Raw genomic sequence first — 6,981 nt, 5'->3', positions numbered from 1 at the left:
TACATAATCAAACAGATAAATTACTGAAAAAAAAAAAAACACACACTCTGGAGAAGCGTCACCGTCGGAGGAGGTGAAGGCTGGCAGGCAGGCAGGCAGGCAGGCAGGCGGCGGCGGCGGGGCGCTGGCCTGGCCTCCTCACGGGACACGGCGGACCTCTATTTATGCCGCGCCGTCCAGACTGTCACGCTTTGTCTCGCTAATAACACACCATTACCTCAATCTGCATACTCGACTGAATCGCAAGTGCCTCGTATTTTATCACGTAGACGCGCACCACCGCCCTCACACGCAACTCTTGACATTCATACACACACACATACACACACAAGCACGCACATTTGTCTGATCATTTATATTCTTCCCATGTTCACGGCACGGGCACTGCCTCCCCTGCACCACCACTGCAGTGCGCCCCTTGTCACCGCCATCCATCAGTGCCGCTCTTAGTGCCTCCTCCAACACTCCGCCTGTCCCGTCAAGGGCGGCACAACAACGCGGCGCTTGATGCATGGCCACGCCACCCGCGCCACTCAGGGCATGACGAGGTGGTGAGAGGTGGGCGGGGCTGGAATTAGTCTACCGAACACGCTTGTAAGACTCTGGGCGAGGCAACAATCTCCTTTCGATCCGGGGATTTGGAGATTTGACATGCCTGAGTTAAGACTTGCAGTGCTACACATTTCCTCGTGATTAAGTGCATCTTGATTTTGTACGAGTTTCCTTAATAATTCTGTGTCCTGGATGAGGTAAAATTAACCTCCTACACTAGAATTTAGGGGTTTGACATGCCTGAGTTAATTAAGTCTTGAGTCTCCTTACCACCTACATCTTCCAAGACACCTGTTTTTGCACCAGTCTCTTAAACAGCTCTGTAGGCTGGAAAAGATTGAATTTACCTCCTACACAGGGATTCACTGAATAAAAACCGTACACTGCCTAACCATTTTCCCCATGTATGGTAGATGAATGGAATAGTCTCAGTAATCATGTTGTTAGTAGAGTCATTAGGGAGCTTGAAAAGATTAGACGTGTTTACTGATGGTGATGATAGGTGGAAATAGGTAGGTATATGTCATACAGGGACTGCCACGTGTAGGCCTAATGATTTCTTGCAGCTTCCCTTATGTTCTTATGTTCTTATGTTCTCTCCCTCATTCCCTTCTCCTCCTCACGCCTCGTCTTACCATCTCACACATCTTCTACCCCTCACTATCCTCACTTCCTCCTCCTCCAGCTACGTCTCCTTACCATCTCTCTCTCTCAGGTCTTATCTCCCTTACTTTGCCCACTCCCTCCTTCCGCCACGTTCTCCTTCAAGATCAAGGCGCCCGTCCACTCAGTCTGACGAGATGATTCTCCCGCCGCACCTGCCTCACTATTTACCACCTGACTCCCGCCTGGTGACTCTCCCATTAGTGTTTTTTGTATGCTCCTTACCTCACCGCCTCTCTCTTCTCATATACACTGAAAAATCGTGTCTTTTCTTCCCATATTTTCTTCTTTTCTATCTCTAACTGATATTACTTTTTTTTTTTCTCTCTCTCTCTCTCTCTCTCTCTCTCTCTCTCTCTCTCTCTCTCTCTCTCTCTCTCTCTCTCTCTCTCTCTCTCTCTCTTCCTCCTCCGCCTCCGCCTCCTCTTTCTTCTTCACCACTAGCTGCCATTTTTTATTTTTTCTCTTTTTTTCTCAGCTTTTTCTTCCCTCACTTCGATTTGACGTCACTTTCTCCCTCTCCTCCTCCTCCTCCTACTATTCCTCCTCCTCCTCCTCCTCCTCCTCCTCCACTTCCTTTATTTCATTCCTTGTTACGAGTATTTCATTTTATGCTTGTTTTTTTTTTATTATTTAGTTATATATTTGTATTTTCATTGTTTTTCTATATTTCTGAATTTCTTTACTAGTTTGTTTATTTTCCTACGTATACATTAGCTGGAATGTGCACTGCAAGTCTCTCTCTCTCTCTCTCTCTCTCTCTCTCTCTCTCTCTCTCTCTCTCTCTCTCTCTCTCTCTCTCTCTCTCTCTCTCTCTCTCTCTCTCTCTCTCTCTCCCATACCTGGTCTTTCTCGTGAAAATAGTATAGCATTATATTCCTCCACTTTCCTCCCCCTCCTCTTCTCCCCTCTCCACCTACTTATAACCACCCCCTCCCCTCCTCAACGAACCCCCCCTCTCTCTCACCACTATCATCCACCACCCTCCCCTCCCTCTCCCTCATCCCACCACTGTACCCCCACCCCTCCCTCTTCCTCTTCTTTCCCCTCACTACTGGCGCTCACTCCCTTCACTTCCCCCATCACAAACAGCCACCTTCCTCCTCCCTCCCATCCAGACAGCCACCTTAGTTACTCCCTTCTTTCCCATCACTCATAGCCACTCCTCCTCATGTTCCCCTTTCTTCCTCCCGCATTTATTAACATCTACTTCCATGCCCTTCCTCTTGTCCTCCTTTCCTCCCCATCACTTAAGCCACATCTCCTTCCTCTTCCCTTTCCTTTCCCCCCCCCCCTCCCTCTCTCTCTCTCTCTCTCTCTCTCTCTCTCTCTCTCTCTCTCTCTCTCTCTCTCTCTCTCTCTCTCTCTCTCTCTCTCTCTCTCTCTCTCTCTCTCTCTCTCTCTCTCTCTCTCTCTCTCTCTCTCTCTCTCTCTCTCTCTCTCTTCCCATCTCCCCTCCCCCTTCTTGTAACAGCCTCTTCCCCTCATACGGCGATGATGTTGAGCACGAAGTGAAAAAAGACAAGGAGGAAAAAAGGGAAAAAAAAAAGCAGCGGAGGTCCCAAGGTCACGGGGAGCATCGTTAAGGGTGGAAAAGGGAGGTGGGGGAGGGAAAAATAAGTAAATAAAAATGAAATAAAATGGTCTTCAAGTGGGAGGGAAGAAAACGCGGGGCGAGACGCTAACTCTTAACGAGACGAGGACGACGGTGCCGCCTCCTCCTCCTTCTCCTCCTCCTCCTCTTCTCAGTTGGAGACAACCTCGTTAGGTGCAAAAATAAGTAGAAAAAATTTAAATAGTCCATCGTCCTCCTACTCCTCCTCCTCCTCCTCCTCCTCCTCCTCCTCCTCCTCCTCCCTCCTCCTCCTCCTCCCTCCAGCAGAAGGGCACGTGAGGGGCACTTGAGTGAGGTGCACGCTGGGGCAGGAAGCACGAATGAGCTGAAGGCGGGAAAAGGGCAGGACTCAGAGAAAGGTAAGCAGGACAACAAGCAGGAAAGCACCACACTGGTCATTTCTTCGCCTCAGCAGGTTAATGCACCACACTACAGTCCAAGCTTGGTGTGGTGCATGCTGGGTAATGGGCGTGAGCTGAACGTGCCTCTCGGTGTAACTGGATAGCTGGGTAACTAACTGCTTTCATTCTTCTTCTTTAGATGGCTGGACAAGTGGTGTTTGACCTGTCACTCACTGTTAATGCTGCATCTCTTATCTCTTTCGTTATTTCCATCGTTATTGCTCTCTGGACCTGCTAAACCCGCATGCCTCTCCCTTCCTGTGGTCTCGCTGCATAAGACGATTTTTTTTTTTTTCTCAATCAAATCCGCACATTTTTATTTGTTTATTGACTACAAAGCTGCACAAAGTGTCACATTATTTCACATTGATTGTAGTCCATAAAAAAAAAAAGGATCTTCTGCTTGTTCTTGCCTTATGCTGTCCATCTCACCAACGCAAGAGTTAACTGTTACTATCACTCTTTCATCACTCGGGGGCTTTAGGTGTGCATGTTATATATAGATATACCACGTGGACACCAAAATACGGTCAATAGTCGGACGCGTCACCGCCTCAGCTACCCACATAAACTTTACAAGAGGATCATGATTTCATTCTGGTCAGTCAATCATGGCTGCAGGATTGTCCCATCGCCTGCTGGTCCTAAATCTTCATTTTTCGTATATTCAAAGCAAACTATATTCAGAAAGGTCAGTCTGTATTAGAGGTTCTGTTGAGATAAAAATAATGCAAAAAAGTTAACTGTTCTTTCTATTGTTAATGGATTAGGGGGTTAGATAAAATAATAAAGGGGCATTTGTTTATGTTGAAAAAATTAGGGCTCTCTTATTTTGCTCATATTGAAAAAAAGTTAATTTGAAAAGAATTAAAGGTAAAGTTAATTGGTATTTTAAAATGAGTGATGGATTTTTCGAGTTTGTAATGAGGGAAAAAACTTATACAAAAAATATGCAAAGATAAATCTAGTAAATAAAGATATAAGAAATACCCTTCAAACATCACACTTTCACATTATCTTCCTCATTATAAACTTTATATAAAAGTCTATTCAGTAATGATGAAATATGATCGAGCAATTCTTTCGCCAAATCTTTCACCAATTAATTCACCAGGGAAAAAACAACAAATATATTCCTGTCATTCTCTCGCGTAACAGCATCATTTTTTTTTCCCCCTTAAGTTATATTTCCCCTTGGGTTTCCCTCCCTTGCACACAGAAAAAACAACAAACAATAGATATTTCCACATTGATCCCCTCAAGTCTCAAACACCCACTCACAAAATCACAAAAAAAAAAAAAACATCACCATAATGAACACGTTTATACTGGTGATTACTTTCCCTTAACAAAGCATCAATACACAAACGCAACCCCCAATAGCATCAAACACCACTTTATCCTACGTTCCTCTTTTTCTCTAAATCTAAAAATTTCTAAAATACATAAAAAAAAAAAAAAAAAAATCACAAGGACTATAAATCGCTTTCCTTTCATGTTTTCGTCAACGGAGGCCAAAATAATACATCCCGCAATATCACGATAAAACAGCATATTCATTTCCATTAATTTCGTCCTGTTAGGGATAATGGGTTATAAAAGGTAGTGTTTTATTCTCGACGCGAAGCAACATTAGGGAGTGTTTAATGAATGCTTTGTGCCCAGGTGTGTTGAGAGAGAGAGAGAGAGAGAGAGAGAGAGAGAGAGAGAGAGAGAGAGAGAGAGAGAGAGAGAGAGAGAGAGAGAGAGAGAGAGAGAGAGAGAGAGAGAGAGAGAGAGAGAGAGAGATACAAACAAGCAGACACAAGCAGACACAAACCGACACACAAACAGACAGACAGACAAAGGAAGCACTGTAAAAATACTGTTGGCATGGACATACAGAGAGAAAATACACACACACACACACACACACACACACATACACATTCCCACCAATCACCTGCTGGCAAACCTCAACAACGCGGCCAATGGAGGAGGAGAAAACGCATGCCGGGCGAGGCGTCACGGGGCTCCCATATAACATCAGTATTAAGACTCGTGCTTGCATTCCCAGACACCTCCTTGCCTCATCTTGCCCTCTTGAATGAGACCCGGTGAAAGTTATTTGTGTTTCCAAGATTTTAGGGATGGGTTAACAAATATGTATATAAACTAACTAATCGTGATCTCTGTCTATTTGTGTTTGTCTGTCCATCTATCACGGCTGGGCGGCGGTCAGGAAGTACAATAATGATGAAAGAGTAAAAGTAATCTTATTTGTTCGCCTTGAGGAAGACAGAATTCCGAGAGACAAGGCCAATATTGAGTTCCGGAGATGGCCAGACTCTCTCTCTCTCTCTCTCTCTCTCTCTCTCTCCTTCTCTCTCTCTCTCTCTCTCTCTCTCTCTCTCTCTCTCTCTCTCTCTCTCTCTCTCTCTCTCTCATGGCACTCATTAATAATCTCAACTACAACCAGTCACTGATAAAAGCAGTTAAGTCTCCAACACGTATTTGCAATAAGCTTCCTGATAACGGTTGATGAAGCCTTTTTGCTGCTCACGATGACATGAGAAATAAGAAAATGAAAACGATAAACATCAATCAAAACCTAGAATACACCGTTGCTCGTCTGATCAGCGAAGTTAAGCAACGCTGGGTCTGGTTAGTACTTGGATGGGTGACCGCCTAGGATTACCGAATATTGTTGCCATTCTAACTTTTACAGGCACTGCCACGTGTAGGCCCGATGGCTCCTTGTAACTTCCCTAAATTTCTTATGTTCTTATGTTAACTAAGAAAATGCCATCGGAATTAGCAGAACGAAGCCAGCAGTCGGGAGGAGCGGCCATGGAGGACGTGGCTGCCGAAATCACAAAATCCTCACAAGCTTGGCGGGAGAAGAGTGAAGCGGAGCATAACGCCAAAAACAATAATGGAATTTCTTGATGTTATTACCTGTGCGGCTCGACCAGGACAAGACGCAGCGGGTTTGGAAGCAGAGTCTCGTGGGCAAAATGGTACAACGAGGCCCTGTATTTTTAAAGCTCTTCGGCTATTTCTGAATACCCTGTAGTAGTTATTATTGGGCATTTGAGGGTCTGCACGGTTCTAGTGATAGTTCAGCAAGGATTCTACGACAAGGCCAAGTATTCTTAAGCTCTTTGACGCTTTACATATCCTATCTTTTAACACGTTGTAGTAGATGTTAATGGCGGTTTTCAGTAGCGTTTGTACAGTTCTAGTGATAGTTTAACAAGGATTCTACGATGAGGCCCTGTATTCTTAGGGTCTTCGGCTCCTTACGTCGACTACTATTTTAACATGCTGTGGTAGTTATTATTGGGTATTTGAAGGTGTTTGTACGGTTCTAGTGATAGTTTAAGAATTTTACAAGGCCACGTATTCTTAAGCTCTTCGACGCTTTACATACACTATCTTTTAACACGCTGTAGTAAAGTTATTGGGGATTTCATGAGTTTGAGAAGGATTCTGCATCAAAAGATAACAAAAACACCCATGCGAACCAGACTATTAATGTTACTTTGGTTTTCAGAAGTGTTTTTCACAGTTCTAGTGATCGTTTGACAAGGACTCTGCATTATTGATGGGAAAACATCAATGACAGCCGGACTGATCATCTTGAAAACAGTCCTGACGGGAGCCCAGAATGTTTGAGAAGTGTACTGCTTTGAAAGAGACTCGGTGTATGACTAGAGCATTGACTTACGTACAGATTACCCCTTGTGGTAATGTCACAAAGTACTACAA

Source organism: Scylla paramamosain, chromosome 3, assembly GCF_035594125.1.
Source record: "Scylla paramamosain isolate STU-SP2022 chromosome 3, ASM3559412v1, whole genome shotgun sequence".
NCBI lineage: Eukaryota > Metazoa > Arthropoda > Malacostraca > Decapoda > Portunidae > Scylla > Scylla paramamosain.
This window is presented reverse-complemented; position numbering follows the sequence as displayed.